Below are 19,175 nucleotides of genomic sequence, written 5' to 3'. Positions count from 1 at the left end.
CCAGAAGGAGGGCAAGGACTAGGGAGGAAGCAAAACTCAAGTCTGTCACACGCTACTTGTCAGCCATTCTGAGAAAGAAGTGGTAATAGATCGGAACTATTGGCTAGAAGGCAGGATTTGGATTAACTGTGATTTCAGTTATCCGTGCTAGCCTGATCTCTGATTACGTTGGATAACTGAGGGTTGATTTCACTCATTCAGACAACCTCATTTTCCTGTGATTGTTCCCTGAAGGGGAATTTATCCCAATTACCCCTTTCTGGATAAGAGTTTTAAAAATAGAGATCCCAGCAGGTTCATTATAAATAGTTTTATTTCAGGTTTTTAACCATCATTTGAAAATGTTTCATTTATGAACAACGTATTGAGTCTAGCGAGACAGCAATAAAGGAAGGTTGGGAGGGTTTGGGGGCGGAGAGGAAAACATCGCACAAATTCCACACAGACTTAGATTTTCTGTGAAAATATTGGAATATATTTGAAAAGACGACTTAGGTATGATTTTACAATACAACCTCATATTTTCATCTCATACTTTAACAATATTAAAGAGGCACTTTAATAGCACACATACAAATCATAAAAAGGCAATTCTTGCTCACTCTGCTCTCTGACAAAATATCAAAATAAAAACTTTTGACATACACATTGCACCCAAGGTAAATACCTACTTTTTTTTTTTACATTACAATGAACCATAAAGATACATATTAACAGAATAAAGCCTCTATTTTAAATTTTAAATCTTAAAAAAATTGCAGGACAGACGCAAAGTACTCTGACTGTATCACATCAGTGCATAAATACACCTCCTTGAGCTGGGAGCTCTTGATTAGGATTCATTCACCTATTAATCTTCCATGTCTTCGTTTGCACCTGAGTTTTTCTAACTGCAAAGTTCAGTTGTGTCAACTGTGGGATAATGGGACAGACCCTTAAGTGATGTCAAAATCCATGGAGTACCAGCATAAATTATTTGTTTTCTGGCTATGTCTTTCTCTTTCCCTTAATACCGATAACAGTTACTCCCTAACAGGCTCCCCCATCGTTTTTTTAAAAAAATAAGTCAAGGAAGTCTGTATTCACATTACAAAGTGAAAATAGCACCAGGAACTGCATAGTGAAAGAGTTGATACCTATAGCTACTAACTCCATACAGTAAGATAGTTAGAGGTCTTTCAGTCAGTACTAGTTGGTGGTGGCAAATTAGCAGTTTTCTCCATTTTCAATGTAAAAAGTTTGTGATCCATTTCAAGGTGCAGTTATCCCGCATTTTTCATCCATTGGCAGTGGGTACAGTGGTCAAATAATGGCTTTATTGTTGGAAATAAGGCCTGCACGACATCAAAGACATTTTGTTATTTTCTCGGTACGCAGGTCAAAATTGTCTCCAGAATGGTGTTCAAGCCCAGAGAGCAACAGACTCCAAATGGAATTTATGCTTTCATTTTTAACATGTACCGCGTTGAATCAGTTCCCAATCAGATGAACCGAACAGGATAATTTGTGCAAAATCTTCAAAATTTGCTTTCTACAGTGTACTGCACCTTCTGAATAAGACATATATGGAGTGAAGTTCATCTCTTCAAGTACTTTGTACAAAGATAACAGACACAGTCTCAAAAGGGCTGAGATTTGCAAGTATCCTCATAACCTCAGCACTTCTGCAAGAAAGAAATTGCTCTTGACAATCCGGTCTGCCCAAAGCGATTACAATTTCAGTTCATGAAAATCATCAGCAACATCAAAGTCCTAGTATTTGCATGATAAATCAGGTGAATTAAAGCAGATTAGTAGACACAAAGCAGACTTATTTTCACAGAGACTGCAGTGCAAGTTCATTTAAGCTAGACAGAGAAATCATGCTACACAAATGAATTTAATGCTTTGATCATTTTTTTTTTTCCCTCACAAACCTCTTGAACGCAGCTGAGGATCAGGCTAAGTCAGTTTTATAAATTACTCAGAAGTATCTCTTCTCAAAGGAATCTTAAAACTAGTTATTTTTTGTCCGAAGAGTTGGCTGAGGAGATTGTTCTGGGATTCAACTGTCCTGTAATTGTGGGAGTCAGCGGGTTTAGCACCTTGGACAGCTCGGTTCCTATTTACCGAGCTATGAAGCGACGAGGCCGACCCTTTGGCTATAAACTCACGGAAAGACTTCCGCAAAAAGTCCTTTTTGCGTTTAAAGTCCCCGTTGGGGTGGCGAAGCTCCGCCTTCTTCTGGTTGTAAGGGTCCAGCACGGTTTTCTTCAGTTGATTGCCTGTTTCCACGGACCTGGCTTTGGGGAGCAACTTGGGGTTCTGGGTCTCCCTCCTGCCCGAAGGAAGGATGGACCCTTCACTACCCCACTCGGCTCTTCTAAAGCCAGCAGCACCATCGCTCCTCCCAGGTCCTGGCAAACGGACTTTCTTCTTCTTCCCATCTCCCTCGATATTCTCTCTGGAGGCTGAGCTTCCTTTGCACGCCGAACCCCTGTGGTCCTTCGGCTTCTTGGAGTAGTTCTTGGCCGAGCCATTCAGAGTGGGCCTGTCGGAAGACTTGCCGAAATCCAGGGGGCCTGGTTTGGAGGGAGTTGTTACTGTCTCACTTTTGAGTTGGCTACTGGCAGGCCGGGTCTGACTGCCGCCTCCGTCTCGGATACCCCGTCCGGGACCATCCTTGGCTTGGCTGGCCTCGGCCTTGCCTTTGGGGTTGGTAGGCTTTGGCCCGTCGTCAGAACTTTCCAGAGGGCCATGGGTCCGGCAGACTGGCTCGCTGTGGATCTGGCTTGGTACTGCTTTCCTGTGGGAAGCTGAGTCCTTTGCAGCCCTGTTGAGGATTGGGGATGCCGTCCTGTCCTTCAGGGGCTGTGTGTGGTGGGAAGACTCCAGAGAACCCAGTCTGGAGGAACATTCCCTCTGTGCAGTCACGCTTACATTAGGCTCACTGCCTGGGGCCTTCTGGGGTTCTTTCAGCAGTGGAGTGTCAGTCCTGGAGCTGGGAAATGCCGGGATTTTCTTCCCGATTCTAAGCCCTGGGGTTGCGGTTGTTGACCTTTCTGGGGCATGGGAACAGCTAGAGATCTCTTCGGCAGCATCTCCACTTCCTTTCACTGTGGGTTTATCTTGGGCATTTGGGTGTCCACGTTTCCCTGGAGGCCAAGGATGAGATGGCTTCTCCTTCCCTTCCTGGATTCTTGTGGGTTTGGGTGGGCCCGAGCCCACCCCAAGTTTGGCTGACTCCAGGGGAAGAAGAGAGGGCATTTCTGCCTGGACCTCCTCCTCCTCCCCCTTTTCTTCCTCCTCCTCCCCTGCCTCATCCGGGGTAAGAACCACTGCACCGTCTTCCTTGAGTTCTGCTGGAGTGGCTGGAGGAGGGGACGGACAGAGTGGCGGGGACCGGAGAAGATCAAACGGTGACTTCTCCATTTGGGCCAGAAGGTCAGGAATGTTGCCCGCCAGCTCATCCGCTTTCACGGAGGCTTTGGGCGAGCCTGCTGGGGAATTGGAAGCTTCCTCCAGGAAGTGCTCCTGGGGAGCGGGAGAAGGTTCATGACTCAAGGGTCCATGGCCACGGTCCGAAGCTGTCAGAGACCCCTCTTTGTCTGGCCCCAGCTGGGCGCTGGGAAGGGCCACTTTTCGTTTTTTGCTGGGAGGCATCCCTCCCGGTGGGCGTGGCTCCTCTGTCGTTTTCTCAGCCTTGTCCCTGGCCGCACTCCCGGGCCTCAGAACCCCCCTGAATTTGAAAGTCCTATTCCCTCCCACCAGGTGCTTCTCCATGTGCCGGTCGTATTGCTCCTTTTTGGAGAAGGTGTAGTTGCACATGCTGCAGATGAAAGACTTTTTGATGACGTGCATGACATCGGCGCAGAGCTCGCACGCGTACAGGGTCGTGTGCTTGATTTCGGGCTCCTCCCTCACCCTATGCTCTTGACTCAGGTGGCTGCGGAGCTCTCTGGTCTCCTGGTAAAACGTTGGGCATCGGTCACACAGGTAGATCTTCTGGAGACTGTGCACTACCAGGTGGCGCTGGAGTTTGAAGGGCTTGGGAAACTGCTTGCCACAGTGATGGCAGTCTCTGGAAGGATCTTTGCAGTCCGGATGCATGGGGACTGCTTTGGAGGGGTTGTCACTCTTTAGTGCGGGGTCTGGAGACAGGCTATTTGCAACTTTGGAAGAGCCGGCTGGGCCGGGGGCAGGGGAAGGGGTTGTGGTGGTGACGGCGGGGATGGGGAGAGAGGGCTTATTTTTCCCACTCGGCTCCACAAGCTCTCTATTTCCACTCGTCTCTTGGTCCAGTGGCTCTTTGGCCCCTCTGCTTTCTTTGCCGGAGGGATGTTTGCCGCCGGAGGACCTGGGCTTCCGGCTCATGATGGTATTCAGGAAGCGGGTGACTGCGTTGTCCTCTCCAAAGCAGCCAGGCAGCCCCATCCCAGATTTCTGGGTCTGGCCCTTCCGAGCAAACTGGGTGGCGTGTTCCCTTAGGTGCTCGTTATACATCCAGACATCTGAGATCTCCTTGAGACACATGCCGCACGCCCAGAGGCCGGCCTTGTTTTTGGCATGCTTCTCTTTTAAGTGATCTCTCAGTTGTTCCCTGGAGCTGAATTTACGCTGGACGCACATATAGCAGGTGGGAGGAGGGGAAGGATTGTGGGTAAGTTTATGAAAGTCCAACTCTCCCAATGTGAGAAACCACTGAAAGCACACTTTGCACTTATACTGCTTATCCTTGCTCTTGATCGTCATGTCACCACGGGACTTCCCTGTTTTCCCTTCTTCTTGTTTCACCTGGCTATGCCTTTGGGGTTGGCTTGCCTTCTGCTTGGAATTTGGAGTGCTTAGGTCAGAATGGTCAGGGTGGTCGTCGCAAGCATCAAAGAAGCCGACGTCCTTCGCTTCAAACTTTGCACGTAGCATGTCAAAGTCGATGGTGTGGAATTCCGGCGAGTCTGGGTCTTCGTTGATGTGGCCGTCAAAGGATTCTTCTTCTAGGTCGGGGGGCTCTGGGCTGTTTTCTCCAAAGGAAAACTTCGGAGATAATTTCAAGGACATACGGTCAGCACTCTCCTGTTCCTTCTCTAAGCTGCTCCAAACAGGTGGAGACAGGGGCAGATTTGGGATGGTTTCTGCACTGTTGTTTGGGCAGAGATAGGTGAGTACTCTGTCATCATCCAGATCTATCCCTGACTCTTTGCCGTGGTCTTTTTCACTATCTGGCTCCTGGGTCACTTTTGGGCTCTCACTCCCCTTGGATTTGCTGCCTTGACACAATTCCACCTTGAGGGTATCGTCGGTGGAGATGGTTTCATATTCACAAGGGTTGTCCCTGGTGACACAGAAAGAGCCGGTGTCCCGCAGATCAGAGGGCAGCTGGGTGGAGGGCAGCTCTGCTGTACTGGTTTCCTGCTTCTGGGGCTCCGGGCTTGTTTTGGGTTTCTTTGGTCGTTTCCCATAGACGCGGGTGCATTTCCTCCGGGTGAAGTGATCGTCCCGTGGGAAGAGTTGGGAAAAGGTGGTGTCATCATCAAACAAACCAGGAAGGTCGACATCAGCCACAGTTTTGGCATCTGATTCTTGGTCCTGCCCCATCTCTCCCTCATCCCAGGCTCCCGATTCTGTTACACCATCCTTGGAGCCGACTTCAGGCAAACTGCTACTGATTTTGGCTTTTGTTGTTTCTGACTTGGGAGTTTCTAAGGTCAGGTCTGGCTTAACAGATTTCGAGGGTGGATGTTTCATAGGGTTATCTTGGTTTTCCAAAATGTTTCCCTCTACCACAATTCCTTCCGACTTACATTTCTCTACACTCTTTCTATTTGTGTCTTCATTTACTTCTTTGCACACCCTATATGACAGGTCTTCTACTCGCCCCTTGAAACCACTTGCCCGCTTCTTGTCAACAGCTGGAGGCTTGTCCACTGAAGAGAGCACCTCCATCCTCTCTTGACTGCTTAATCCATCCTTTAGGGACTTCTGACTAACTTTGTCCTCCAATGGCTGCAGCTTTCTCCCCACGTCATCGGAATTCCTGGTTGCCCGGGGCAATTGTTTGGGTTTCTGAGACGGTTGAAATGAATGAGACCAGTCTTTTTCCTTTGGCGTAGAGGAAAGGTAAGGCTGGGCAGGAAAACTTGAGTCAGAATTTGATGGACTTGAATCAACGCTCTTGAAAACCACATGAGATGAAACTTCAGGGATAGATTTCTCCAAGTTAGAAGGTACGCTGCCTGCACTTTCACGTGGAAACTTTTTAACTTTCCCTTTTCTCACCTTCCGACTTAATTTCCATTGAGAATTACTGTTCAAATTCAGAGGCTCTTTGCTTCTGCAACTTCTGCCTTTATCTCTTTGGTTTTGTCTTTTAGGTCTGTGTTTTCCCACGAGGGACTCATTTGATTTCCCTGTAGAAGGGACCCGAGGTTGCATCTTTATTTTTTCACTTATCACTTCTTGACAGTGGAGTTCTTGGTGAAGCAGAGGAGCTGAAATGTTGAGGTCAGTCAATCCTGGATGAATCTCTTGCCTCTGAGCCCTGGGTACCTTCTGGGGAGCAGCAGGGGCCTTTGGGAGGGAAGACTCGCCAGTAGGGATGATGTTGATCAGTGAGTTACCTACCACTTTCTCTCTCTTAGGGACCTTTAGACTCTTCTTATTGTTGCTGTCCCGGGTCATTTGAGGTGTTTTCTCTAAAGGGCTACAACCAGACTTAGATGTTTTATTTGGCAGCAGGGTGCCATCATTTTTCTTCCGGTGCTTTACGGCTTTGTGTCTCATTAAACCAGGTCTGGTCCGAAAGGAGGATGAACAGATATCACAAGTGGCTTGTAGCCCATTGGGTTTCTTATCATTCCATTGGCCATTCCTCAAATCTGGTACTGGAGGTTTCAATAAGCTCTCATTCCGGAGGAGGTCCGAAGCCCCTGCCTTCTTACTGCCGGATGATTCCTTGAGGCCATTTCTGTGACTGGCAGATGACTCAATTCTTAGATAATTGTTTCTGCTGTCTTTCAGAGGCAGGACCCGGCCCTCCAGGTCAGTAATGCTGACCCCAGGCATCTGAGGAAGGTCGGGACTCCTGGATACTCCCTTCTGCTGAGAGGTAACCTCACAGCATGAGGTCTCTGGGTTTTCTCCACCATGGCAGGTTCCATCTCTAGTTTCTTTCTCTTGGAGGGAATTGAGATCCAGCTCTTCTTTTGCATCTCTGCTTGTCAAACAATCTGCAGGCCCAGCAGTACACTCTTGCCTCTCTTTTGGGGAAGGGCAGGCTGGGGCCCCTTGGAATGGTATTACCTGTCTCTTAAGCAACCCATTTGGGTTGGAACTTTCTCTACTTATTTTGTTCTGGGGATCAAACGCCTCCGTGAGGATGCTTCCAGGGGACAGCCCTCTGCCCAAGTCTTCCTGGTTCACGGAGGAGAAGGGAGAACCATATGTTTGCAATTCTGGAGGTGTTGCCACTCTCTGAGGAGAAACTGGGGCATCGCTGAGGCCCAGAGAAGCTCGAGAGGCTCCTGGCAGCTCTTTTCTGGAAACTTCTGGGTCGCTTAGACTGTGCTCTTCAAGGCAGAGCCTGTCATTGTCCACAGTGGGAGGGAGAGATGGGATGCAGCTGTGGCCGTCCTGTAGGCTAGGCTGAAATAACTGAGTATCTTCCCAGCTGTGTTTTTCCAGCAGGCTTTGGGTGGGGGGATCACCTAGGCTCTTTCCCGATTCAGAAAGGCCCCTCTTTGAAGAATATGCCTCCGACTGAGCTGCTGGATCAAGCGTGGGGACATCACACTCATTGTTTCCTGTCCCAGAGTCTCTGGATATTTCCAAGCTTTCAAGACTACTACCTTGCTGACACTGCTGGTCCGGAAAACTAGGTTGCTGGGGCAGACTGGTGGGAGTGTCCTCTCCAAAGGGAGTGGTTTGTAGTGCCTCTCTCTCGGCACTGGGCTCTATAGGTGTGGAAGTGACTGCCTGACCAGTGTTTGTTTCGGGCAACAAAGGATGCTCTTGGGGTGCCTTTTCAGGGAGATCCTTGGGTCCAGTTGGGAGGGAGGACCTGCAGCCGTGGGGCGGTACCTCCCACTCCTCAAGGTGGTGACCGCAGGTTGGTGAGGTTTCTCCAGCCAAAGGCAACTGAGCATCCCGATCAGGTTTGACACACCAGGGCCCGTCCTCAGCCCCGCTTCTGGCTGGGGCATCTGCCGGTGCCTTACCTCTTGCTTCCTTCTCAAACAAACCAGGGCTGAAGAGTGAAGGCTGTTGGTGGGTTTCAGATGTCAAGGCTGCTCTCTTCTTATCTCGCTCCAACTCTCCAGTAATCTGATTTGGGCTCTCTTCTACCTGCCTGCCCAGTGGATTTTCGGTCGTGTTGCTAAAAGGCGAGAGGTTGTCACGCTCTTGTGAAATACCATCTGTGCGGATATTAATGTCGTCTGGCTCCGAACACTCATCTCCTAAGTGCTGCAGCTGGGTCACATTATTTTGCACTTCGTGGTTCTCCGATTTGGATCGCTTTGCCGCGTACAATTCGGTTTCACTGAGCGATCCCAGATGTCCACCTGCCTCCGGGAAAAGTTGAAGGTCTGCTGCTTCAGAGGCGGTGGCTGGCATCTGTCTGCCCCCTCCATCAGACTCGTCGGCCATGGCAGCACAGCCACAGGGCCCAGCCTGATGCCCCACGGTCTCCCCACTCAGGTCAGATGGGGCACTTGTGCTTGGAGGTTGTGGAGTGACAGAAAGCAGCATTGGGAAACAGGGCATCATCATTTCCTCTTCATTGCTCTTGACAGTCCTGGCCACAAACAGCTGAAGCTGTTGTAAGGGATTTGCTGATGAGTCTAGGGAGGCTGGGGACTTTTCTGTCCCATGCTCCATTTCTTTGGCAAAACCGAGCATATCAAACAATGTGGTACTCTGGTCCCCAGGCTTATCCTGTGGGGGTGCAGGCTGGCCTTCTCCCAGGTCCACAGCCTTCTTGTTCCCCTCCAAGGCCGTTCCATCACTCCCGTCGGGGTAGGGAATTGTCCTTTTGGGAATTTCTGACCCCTGCACATGCTTTGAAGCTCTCTCCCCTGAAGCATCGACATTTTTGGCACGAGGGGGAGGGTCGATGTCCGGGACTGGAACCGGATCATCTTGGAAAGCAAATTCAGGCTTCAGCTTGGTAACTTGACCGCCAAGTGTTTCCAATTCAGGTGGATCGCTGAATGTCTGATCTGTTTTGTGGGGCTCTGGAATAACATTTTCTCCCTGCTTTCTTGGAAGGAGTTGCAAAATAGTTTGTTGATTTAATTCACTGGCCTCTCTATTGTTAGAAAACAGGGTCTCACGGATGGGACTGCTCTTTGTCAAAGTCTCTGCATAGGCTGTAGGGTTTAATTTGGTCGGCATTTCTGGCACAGAGACATCGGACAGGTTCGGGGACTCCCGATCTCTCTGTACATCCTCAGCTTTCTTTGAAATGTCAGCTTCATGCAGAGCCACTTGAAATTGGTGGCAGGCCATCTGGGAGCCAAGTTGATCTATGGAGGGAGAGTCTTCATCCGGGGCGGAAGACAGATCTGATTCCAGACACCCAAATGGGACGGGGCAAGACCAGGCTCCACTGTGACTGTCAAAGTTCCCATCCAGGTGGGTGGCTACTGTTCTCTCCCTCTCCGAATTTTGTCCATCACGGGACTCAGGAATCAGGAGCCTCGGGTTTCTGAGAATGTTAACGTCGGTTTTCAAGAACAGACTCTTCTCGTGGCCAGCTTCTTGTTGGAGTGGTAAAGGTGAGAACTGGGGAACTGCTTCTGGCTGTCCTGTGTCGATAAATTGCTCAGGTGTTGGCTGGGAAGGGGGACCCACATTATTAAGTTTGCTGCTTTGGAGCTGGCTTTCCAGTTCTGTCACCAACCGCTTGATCTCCAATTCGTCTTCTGACATGCTGGACATGAAAGGGGCACTGTAATCCCTCATCTTTTCCGGTAAAGGGATCTGGCTGGTAGTCACTGCCTCTTCATCGGGGAACTTCTTCTGCCTGGACTTTTCCACTGACAAGCCATGAAAACGGGTCATGTCCTCGGGCAGAATTGGTGACACATCCTCCATCAGGTTCCAGTCTTTTTCATGCATAAAGGCAGGGTACGGTTGTTCAAATGGGGCATTTTTACATGGCGTGTTGCCATCGCAAGCAAATGAAATGTAGTTATCTTTGCTCGAGGACACATTGTCATATACTGGAGTGTCAAACCCGGCGACGGGGAGGGAAGCAAAAATGGAAGAGGAATCAAAGCTAAGTGGCGAGGACGCTTTGGGTGGTTCAACCTCTGTGACGAAGGCTGCCATCTTGGAGCTTTTTGACTCAAAAGAGTTGGCATTCATGTCTTCCTGGCACAGATACATGTTCTCCATGGATGAAGAATCCAGGGGCAGAGGCTTGGGGTAAAGATCCCCATTGTACTGAGTAGACAAGTCTTTGTGTCCTTGGAACACATCAGAGGGGATATTCCCAAAGGAACTACTCCCTTTGACAGCTAACATCATTCTGACGGGCTCCCTATTATAACATCCAGTCGGTGACCCAAAATCTTTATGGTCAGGGCCAAGGCAGTGGTGCTTTAAGTACTTGAGGCCAGATTCTGGGTAGCTGGTATTCACATCATTAGTGATGTGAGATGAACTAATGAACTCATCTGGGTGGGATTTGAGGGGCCCCTCACAGTAGGTGGGAAATGGATGCCTCCCGCCATTAGCAACAGTGGGCAAAACGGACATCTCTGGGGTCTCGGAGATAGCCTTCGGCACCTGGTCGGTGCGATCGGTGGCCGCCTTGGATTCTTCAGTTGCATTGTCCTTGCCAAAGAGCTGGCTTGTACTGTTGCAGAAGGTTTCTTTACTCTGACAGGGTTTCTCATTCTCCTGGGGCAAATGGCCTTCATTCACGTAGCCAGTCAGTGAGAGGAGTGATTGGCTTCCTGACTGCCCCTTGGGACTGGCAGTTGGAAATTTTGTGATCTCCAATCTCTGCACTCCTTGGGAAAAGTGCTCTGGCGACAGGGGGTGCTCCTCCAGGGCCTCTTTGGTGTCAGGAGCAAATGGGAGGTCCTTTGGGAGAGAAGCGGTGGGGTCTGAGGCTCCCGGGGACCTTTGTCCACTTCCTTCTTTGTGTCCAGAATCCAACTGCTCAGTGCTTTGGGGACTGCTGGCTGGCTCATCGGGCAGACCGATGCCCTGCATGCTGTCACTGGGCTTCTTTTCTGATTGCCTCTGGGCTCTGACAAAGGTCCCCCTCTGTTTCTCCACCTCCGGGCCCAGAGGCTTTCTGTGCTCCTGGACATCCCTCTTCACTCTGCACCTCCAGCTGGGCTCCTTTGCTCTCGCCCGCTCTCCATTTGAAGGGTGTCGTCTTGCCAAGCTGTACCTGGGCCTCCCACTGATGTCTGGGGTCACCCGCCTTTGCCCACGCAAGCTCGGGGATCCAGGGTGGTCATCATCCGAATCAGAAATGTAGTCATACTCCCGGCACGGGATGTCCCGGGCTGGGGCCACGGATCTCTCTGTCACCACAGAGATCTGCACGTTTTTGTTGTTCTTCACATGCAGCTTGTGGAATTTATTTTTCTGTTGCACGATCTTATGAATGAGTTCCTTGCTCCAGGTACCACTCCGGGGTTTCCGCTTCTTTAACTCCTTCACCGAGAACCGATGGAGCTTCGAGCTTCTGCCCCCACCTCCCTGTGGGTTGGCAGCATCTGGACTGATTGTGCTGTGTGGGGCTGGATCTGCCCGGCTCTTTCGGGACTGGCTTCTCATGTCTCCTGGATCGAGTCTGCTTTGAGGGCCGGAGGCCGGGGAGGAACTGCCAGACCTGGTCCTCGGTTTCCACCTGTTGGCTCTGGCTGCTCTGTCCTCACCCGGTGGGCTCCGGGCCCGGTTCGGAGCCGGCTCTTTCCTGGACAGTTTTTCCCTCTCATCAGGCTCCTGCCTGGCCAATTCAGAACCGGCCCTTTCTTTCTCTTTGAGTGGCTCTCCAGGAGGTGTGGCTTTACCTTTTTCCCTGGCCAGGAAGCCTTCCTCGAAGTGACAGGCCATTTTGGGCTGAGACCCTGGCTGCCCCTCTGAGATGGTGCATTTGAGCTTGTTCTCTGGAGGAGACCCTTCCTTAGCCTTGCAGGTCGGTCCATTCCCGGATGCTTTTGTGCCCACGAGTTCCTCGTCTGTGAAGACATCTATGAAACTGCTGTCAATCTCAGGGTTGTCCGACTGGTACTCCAGACCATTCAAGGCCTCCGTGATGAGACTGTCCAGTTTGGCATCATCGATTTCCAAATCAGAAGCTGTGAGGGACAAGGAATTTGTGGTGAGGCCAAGGAAGAAGTTGGCTTTCAGGGGATCTTCCTTGGCTTCCCCTTTGATGTCTCCATCTAATAGGAAATCCACTGGCTTGTTGAGAGGGAGCGAGTGGGAGTGGGGGTCGGAAGGCCCTTTGGGCCCGGCCGGTCCAGATCCGGCCTGAGGAGGCCTCAGAGGGTCTGGAGGGTGCTTTCGACCGTCGGCCTGCCTGGATGCATCTCTCATCTCGGTCAGGAAGGCTGGGGGGAGGCCACAGTACTGACGGTGCTCCAGGAAAGAGGAGAGATTGTTGTAGTTCTGATCGCACTGCCGGCAGGTCAGAAGGATGTCTAGTTGATCCAGGTTGGCGCTGCTCAGTGAGTTGGCCAGCAAGTGATGGGAGGAATAAGGAGGCGGAGGGGGAGGCTCACTTTCAAAGCCTTCCAGGCACCCCTTGCTGACTTCCAAGCCGGGTTTGGGAAGCTGGTTCTCCTGGAGGCACTTGAAGAGGCCGTCGTCCTTCAGCGCTTCAGGGGGGAAATGGAAGGGCTTGACAGGCTCCGTCTGGTAGTGAAGTGAGATGGGATTCGGCTGATCTGGGCCATGAAATGGCTTACAGTTTTCCGCTGGGTGAGCCGCGGGGTGGTGGAAGAAGGGAGATGGGGTGAGTGGTCCGGGGACCTGGCTCTCTTCTGAGCTCTGGTGGATGGGACTGCTGGACATGGGAGAGAGGGAGGAACACGTGCTGCTGCTGCACGTGGGATTGGGGGTCGGGGAGGAAAGAGGCGATTCGCCCGGGGAGGCTGCCACTAGCCCCTTCGGTGGCAAAGCCAGAGGCGGCTTGGGGGGCGCTCTTGCCGATGTCGGAGGCTGGTTCACACCGAAGAACAAGGGTTTGGCCCGGGAGTCGCACAGTGGAGAGCCGGCTTCCTTCAGGCTTTCGTAGGAGAAGGCAGTCCCTGAAGCCCCATTGGGTTGGATGGACTCGAGCCTTGGGGTCAGGATCTGTTCTCCGGGCAGATGCTTTTTGCTAGAGTAGCTGGTGGGGGCGTGCAAAAACCCAGCCTTCTGCATCTTGCTGCCTTCTTGCCACTCCAAAGGGGCCAGGGGGAAAGGCAGCTTCTGGGTGGTCAGCTGTCTTGACAACTCAATCCGGTTCTGGTTCGGCAGGGCAGAGGTGAGATGAATTTGCTGCCAGGGCATCCTGGCATTTTGGGGAACGTGCGGCCTCTGCTCAGCCCCGGGCTGGCACTCAAATGAGAACTGGTTCCCGGCGGCTGTGGGAGGGGTGGAATAAGGTGCTGAATTGGGGTCAATCGGCGCAAATGCCTTCTTGCTCCCGTCCCAGGGCTGGGGCAGCCTGGAGTGACTTTGTGCTGACGTGGAAATGCTCTTGTCCAAAGGCACTGAACCTGGACTTAGCCCATTTGCCGTGAGGCCGTTATAAATTTTGTTCGGAAAGTGCACTTGGGGTAGAGAACTCTGTGGTATATTCCTTCTAAGAGCGTTACTCTGAGTTAGTATCCTTTGGTTGGGTATACCGTCTTTAGCCGAGGGCGGCCTCTTACTGGCTGAATTGAGCATACCGCTGCTGCTGTGTAAACTAGTTGGAAAAACGGCTGGGTTTTCTGGAAAAGTGCTGGGGTTTTGGTCATTAGCACCAGAGGAAGAGATAGCACCAACCAGGTCAGTGGAATGTTCGTTCCTTCCCTTGAAACAAGGTAGAGGAGGCGGTTCGTGCCGCTGCATCCCATGAGTCGGCGGCTGCAGAAACGGAGCCTGCAGGGAAGAGAGCGGGAAGGCTCGGCTCTCCCGGGGCCCACCGTCGAAAGAACGGCTGCTGCCCCCAGGCTCCTCCTGCCAATCTCTCGCTGGGGGGTGGAAGGCGAAAGCCCCGTGGCTCGTTGCCAGGGACACGTCTGCGTACTCTTGGCCGGGAGCTTCGCCGTGGAAGGGGTCGGCTGGCGTCTCGGGCAGCGGCTGGAAGGGATACTGAAATGGCACGGGCCCATAACAGGGCGGGCTTGGCTGGCCGCTCTCTGGAAAGGGGCAGGGTTTTTGGGCGGAGACCCCATAGTTAGCGCTCGGGAAGCTCTTTTCCGGCGAGGGCCAAGAGCTGGTCCCGTTCACCTGAAACTCCAGATACGGCAGCGGCTCACCGGGGCTGGGGTTCCCGACGTCGGCGGGCTGTGGCTGCGGCGGCTGGGGTGGTGGCTGCTGTTGAATCTTCCCGCCGGGATGTGGACGTGCAGCCGCCGGAGTCTGTGAGGTATAGTTGGTGGAGGTAAGGCTGGAGGAGGCTTCCTGGAAGCACCGGCCAAAGCTGAGGTCTTCCTGCTGGAGCTCCGCCTCTCTTTCGGGGAGGCTGGGGACATGAAAACGGTAGCTCCCCGACACGGGCCCTCTGTTGGACTCTACCTTCTTTGGCGGCGTAACCTTCTGCTGAGGATAGGCAATCCCGATGGTGGGATTGGCTCGGGTGTTCGTAATACTGAGTCTGTAGAGCTGGTGGTGGCCCCGCTCCCCTTTCCCAGACCTTCGGGTTTTCTCCCTCGCTCGGCTCTTCCCCGTGGGAGACTGGGGGCTCCCCTTGGGAAGACTCCACGGGCTGTCGCTCACAAGCTTGGGCCTGCTCTGCAGCGACTTGAAGTCGATCTTTCCGGCCAGCTGCGGCCTGATGACGGCTTCCCTTTGGTTGTGGGGCTCCTTGTCCTTGAGGCCGAAGTGGGCGCCGGCCTTGGCCGGGCAGAGCTCGGAGCTGACAGGCAGGCTGCCGTTCAGTTCCCCCGGGTCCTTCTCCCGGTAGGGTTCAAAGGCAAAGTCCTTGTCTTGGTCTTTGGAACTGGTCTCGTTGTCATTAACGGCGTACACATGCTGTGTCTCTCCCGTCATGGTACCCAGGGACACACGACTAGAAGGTACCGGTTTCCCTCAGCTCCTCGGGATCAGATGTCTTCCTCCCTAGCATGGTCCCTCGACCCTGGGCGGCTAGGAAGAGGCTCCCGTGGAGGGCGGTCGGCCACCCTTTCTCCTTCCACCGTCGCTGCCGAGAAGGGACTGGCCAGGGACGGTTCTCATAGTTCTGGGTGGAACCTGCAACGAGAGGGGAGTCTCAGTGAGCACCAACAAGAGGGACAGGGAGCCGGAGGGTCAGGGTTGGGGAGATTCTCACGGGCCTTCGCAGCTGGGAGTTGGCCGGTCATGCGTTATTAGGCAGGGCCCACCCATGTTACTCAGTCTGGCCTTTAGGAGAGGGTCCCTGGCCTCTGTCTTCAGGCAGTGGTAAGATATCGTTTCCCAGAGATAGTAGTTGCAAGATCCTCTAAATCTCTGATCCTGGATGGGTGACCAAAGCTTTGCAGCTCACATGGTGATGCCAAAGGAGTTGGGCTTCTAGGTTTGGGGGAAGTGCCTCCACCCCCTCCGACTCCCCTGAATTTGCAGGGGGTGGGGGCCTGGGGCCCACCCAGGAACAGTCCATTCCAGGTGGTTCAGCAGATGGGTAGCCAAACTTCACGTGCCTGGGGCACTCCAGTGAGATAGTTTCTCAGGGCTTTGGTTCCCTATGATTTCTGAAAAATTTGTAAGCATATTACATGACTATAAAGCACCAAGACCACTAGAGCAGCAGGCTTCCCCAAACCACTAGCCTTCCAGAACTCGTGGTGGGCAGTGAGCGTGGCTATTTATTGTTGCACTGTACTCTCCCAAGTGCTTAGTAGAGTATTCTGCACACAGTAAGCGTTCAATAAATACGAATGAATGAATGAATGAACCCTACCTGCCTTGCAGAAATGACTCCAACCATCTGGCCCAAAGCTCCTCCTTCCTGGAAGCCATATGCAGCCCTGCCTACCCACTGACTCATTAGGCTGAAAGGAAAAAAGTACTTACCTGTAACAAACACACTCAGGGAGCCCTTCTTCTCCACAGGCACAGATGCCATTGTAAATCAAACCCAGAAAGAATACAAAAGAGAGACAGAGGATAGTCCTGGCTTTCATTAGGCTTGCTGCCCCATTTTTTTTTTTAATGGTATTTGTGCAGTGCCTACTGTATGTCAAGGGCTGTTCTAAGCCCTGAGAAAGATACAGTGTAATCAGGTGGCACATAGTCCCTATCCCACGAGGGGCTCACAGTGTCAGTGGTCCCTGATTTCTTCTTCTAGTAATAATAATAATAATAATAATGGCATTTATTAAGCACTTACTATGTGCAAAGCGCTGTTCTAAGCACTGGGAAGGTCACAAGGTGATCAGGCTGTCCCATGGAGAGCTCACAGTCTTAATCCCCATTTTACAGTTGAGGTAACTGAGGCACCGAGAAGTTAAGTGACTTGCCCAAAGTCACACAGCTGACGACTGGTGAAGCTGGGATTAGAACCCATGACCTCTGACTCCAAAGTCCGTGCTCTTTCCGCTGAGCCATGCTGCTTCTGGGACCACTCTGGATTTCCTTTAGTACCTGAGCACGTATTTATTTTCATGCCCACCTTAGGCTAAGGACGAGATAGAACTACTGGCTGGACAATGGTTCTGCTGCTTCTGAGAGAAGCAGTGTTGCTCAGTGAAAAGATCACAGGCTTTGGAGTCAGAGGTCATGGGTTCAAATCCCGGCTCTGCCAATTCCCAGCTGTGTGACTCTGGGCAAGTCACTTCACTTCTCTGTGCCTCAGTTACCTCATCTGTAAAATGGGGGTTAAGACTGTGAGCCCCCCTGGGACAACCTGATCACCTTGTAACCTCCCCAGTGCTTAGAACAGTGCTTTGCACATAGTAAATGCTTAATAAATGCCATTATTATTATTATTATTATTATTATGATGTGGCTGAAAGGGCCTGCTGTGTGACTTAGGCCAAGTCACTTAATTTGTCTATGCTGCAGCCTCCTGATCTATAAAACAGTGATAAAGCACCTGTTCACTTTTCCTCTTAGGCTATGAGCCTCGTGTGAAACAGGGACTATCTCATATTATCTCACATCGACCACAGTGCTTGGCACATATCAATCAATTAACGGTATTTATTGACTGCTTACTGTGTAGGGAAGCAGCATGGCTTAGTGGAAAAAGCAGGGGCTTGGGAATTAGAGGACGTGGGTTCTAACCCTGGTTCTGCCATTTGTCTGCTGTGTGACCTTGGGCAAGCCACTTGGCTTCTCTGTGCCTCAGTTACCTCATCTGTAAAATGGGGATTAAGACTGAGCCCCACATGGGACAACTTGATTACCCTGTATTTATCCTAGAACTTAGAACAGTGCTTGGCACATAGTAAGCACTTAACAAATACCATAATTATAATTATTATTATTATTGAGCACATAATGAACTGCTTCACAAATATTACAATTACTGTAATGCCAAGTTCATACAAGAAATGAGTCCTGCATCTATAGAAGCTCTTATAGGTGTCTCCTTACTCCTAGTCTCTATGTGTTGCCAATTTGTACTTCCCAAGCGCTTAGTACAGTGCTCTGCACATAGTAAGCGCTCAATAAATACGATTGATTGATTGATTGATTGATTGATTAGACTGTAAATTCATTGTGGGTGGGGAACGTGTCTACCAACTGTAGCACCTGTATATATGTATATATGTTTGTACATATTTATTACTCTATTTATTTATTTATTTATTTTATTTGTACATATCTATTCTATTTATTTTATTTTGTTAGTATGTTTGGTTTTGTTCTCTGTCTCCCCCTTTTAGACTGTGAGCCCACTGTTGGGTAGGGACTGTCTCTATATGTTGCCAATTTGTACTTCCCAAGCGCTTAGTACAGTGCTCTGCACATTGTAAGCGCTCAATAAACACGATTGATGATTGATGATGATGAAGTCTTTTGTTGCCTGGTTCTGTTCCAATTATATATGCGAGGGAAAAAATCATAAGTAAGTTAATTTGTTCAGTTGTATTTATTGAGCATTTACTGTGTGCAAAGCACTGTACTAAGTGCTTGGGAGAGTGCAGTATAACAACAAACGGACATATTCCTGCCCCCAACAAGCTCACATTCTAGTGCAGGAGACAGACATTAATATAAATAAATAAATGGATAAATAAATAAATACATTACAGGTGTATACAGATAAATGCATATGCTGTGGGGATGGGAGGGAGAGGAATGAAGGAGCAAGTAAGAGCAGCACAGAAGGGAGTGGGAGAAGAGGAGAGAAGGGCTTAGACAGGGAAGGCTTCTTAGAGGAGATGTGCCTCCAAAAAGACTTTGAAGTGGGGGAGAGAAATGATCTGTCTGATACGAGGAGGGAGAGCATTCCAGGACAGAGGTGGGATGTGGGTGAGAGTTCGGCGGCGAGATAGAAAAGTAAATGATTGCATGCAACATACTGCTATTGAATTTAAGCACAAAATTCAAGGCAGGGCAAATGACATACAGGGATCATAGTTTTGATTAAAGGCAGAGGCTTAGAGACTAATAGGAGACTCATAGGGTCTCAGTGAGAGAGAGAGAGATAGAGAGAGAGAGAGAGAAGGAGAAACCAAGATATAAACATTAGAGAATAAGCATAAATTTGACCTATGGGAATTAAGACTGAGCCCCACATGGGACAACTTGATTACCTTGTATTTATCCTAGCACTTAGGGCAGTGCTACAGTGCTACGTCCCACATTAGACTCACAGTCTTATTCTCCATTTTACACTTGAGGTAACCGAGGCACAGAGACATTAAGTGACTTGCCCAGAGTCACACAGCAGAGAAGCGATGGAGTCAAGATTAGAACCCAGGTCCTTCTGACTCCCACGACTATGCTCCCTCCACTCGGCAACACTGCTTCTCATTTTGCTAAAAAGATGCACAATAATGAAGAGAGGTGAGAATTACATGAAATATTTTTCATGTAATATGTAAACCTAC

Source organism: Tachyglossus aculeatus, chromosome 11, assembly GCF_015852505.1.
Source record: "Tachyglossus aculeatus isolate mTacAcu1 chromosome 11, mTacAcu1.pri, whole genome shotgun sequence".
NCBI lineage: Eukaryota > Metazoa > Chordata > Mammalia > Monotremata > Tachyglossidae > Tachyglossus > Tachyglossus aculeatus.
Note: the sequence above shows the minus strand (reverse complement) of the source record.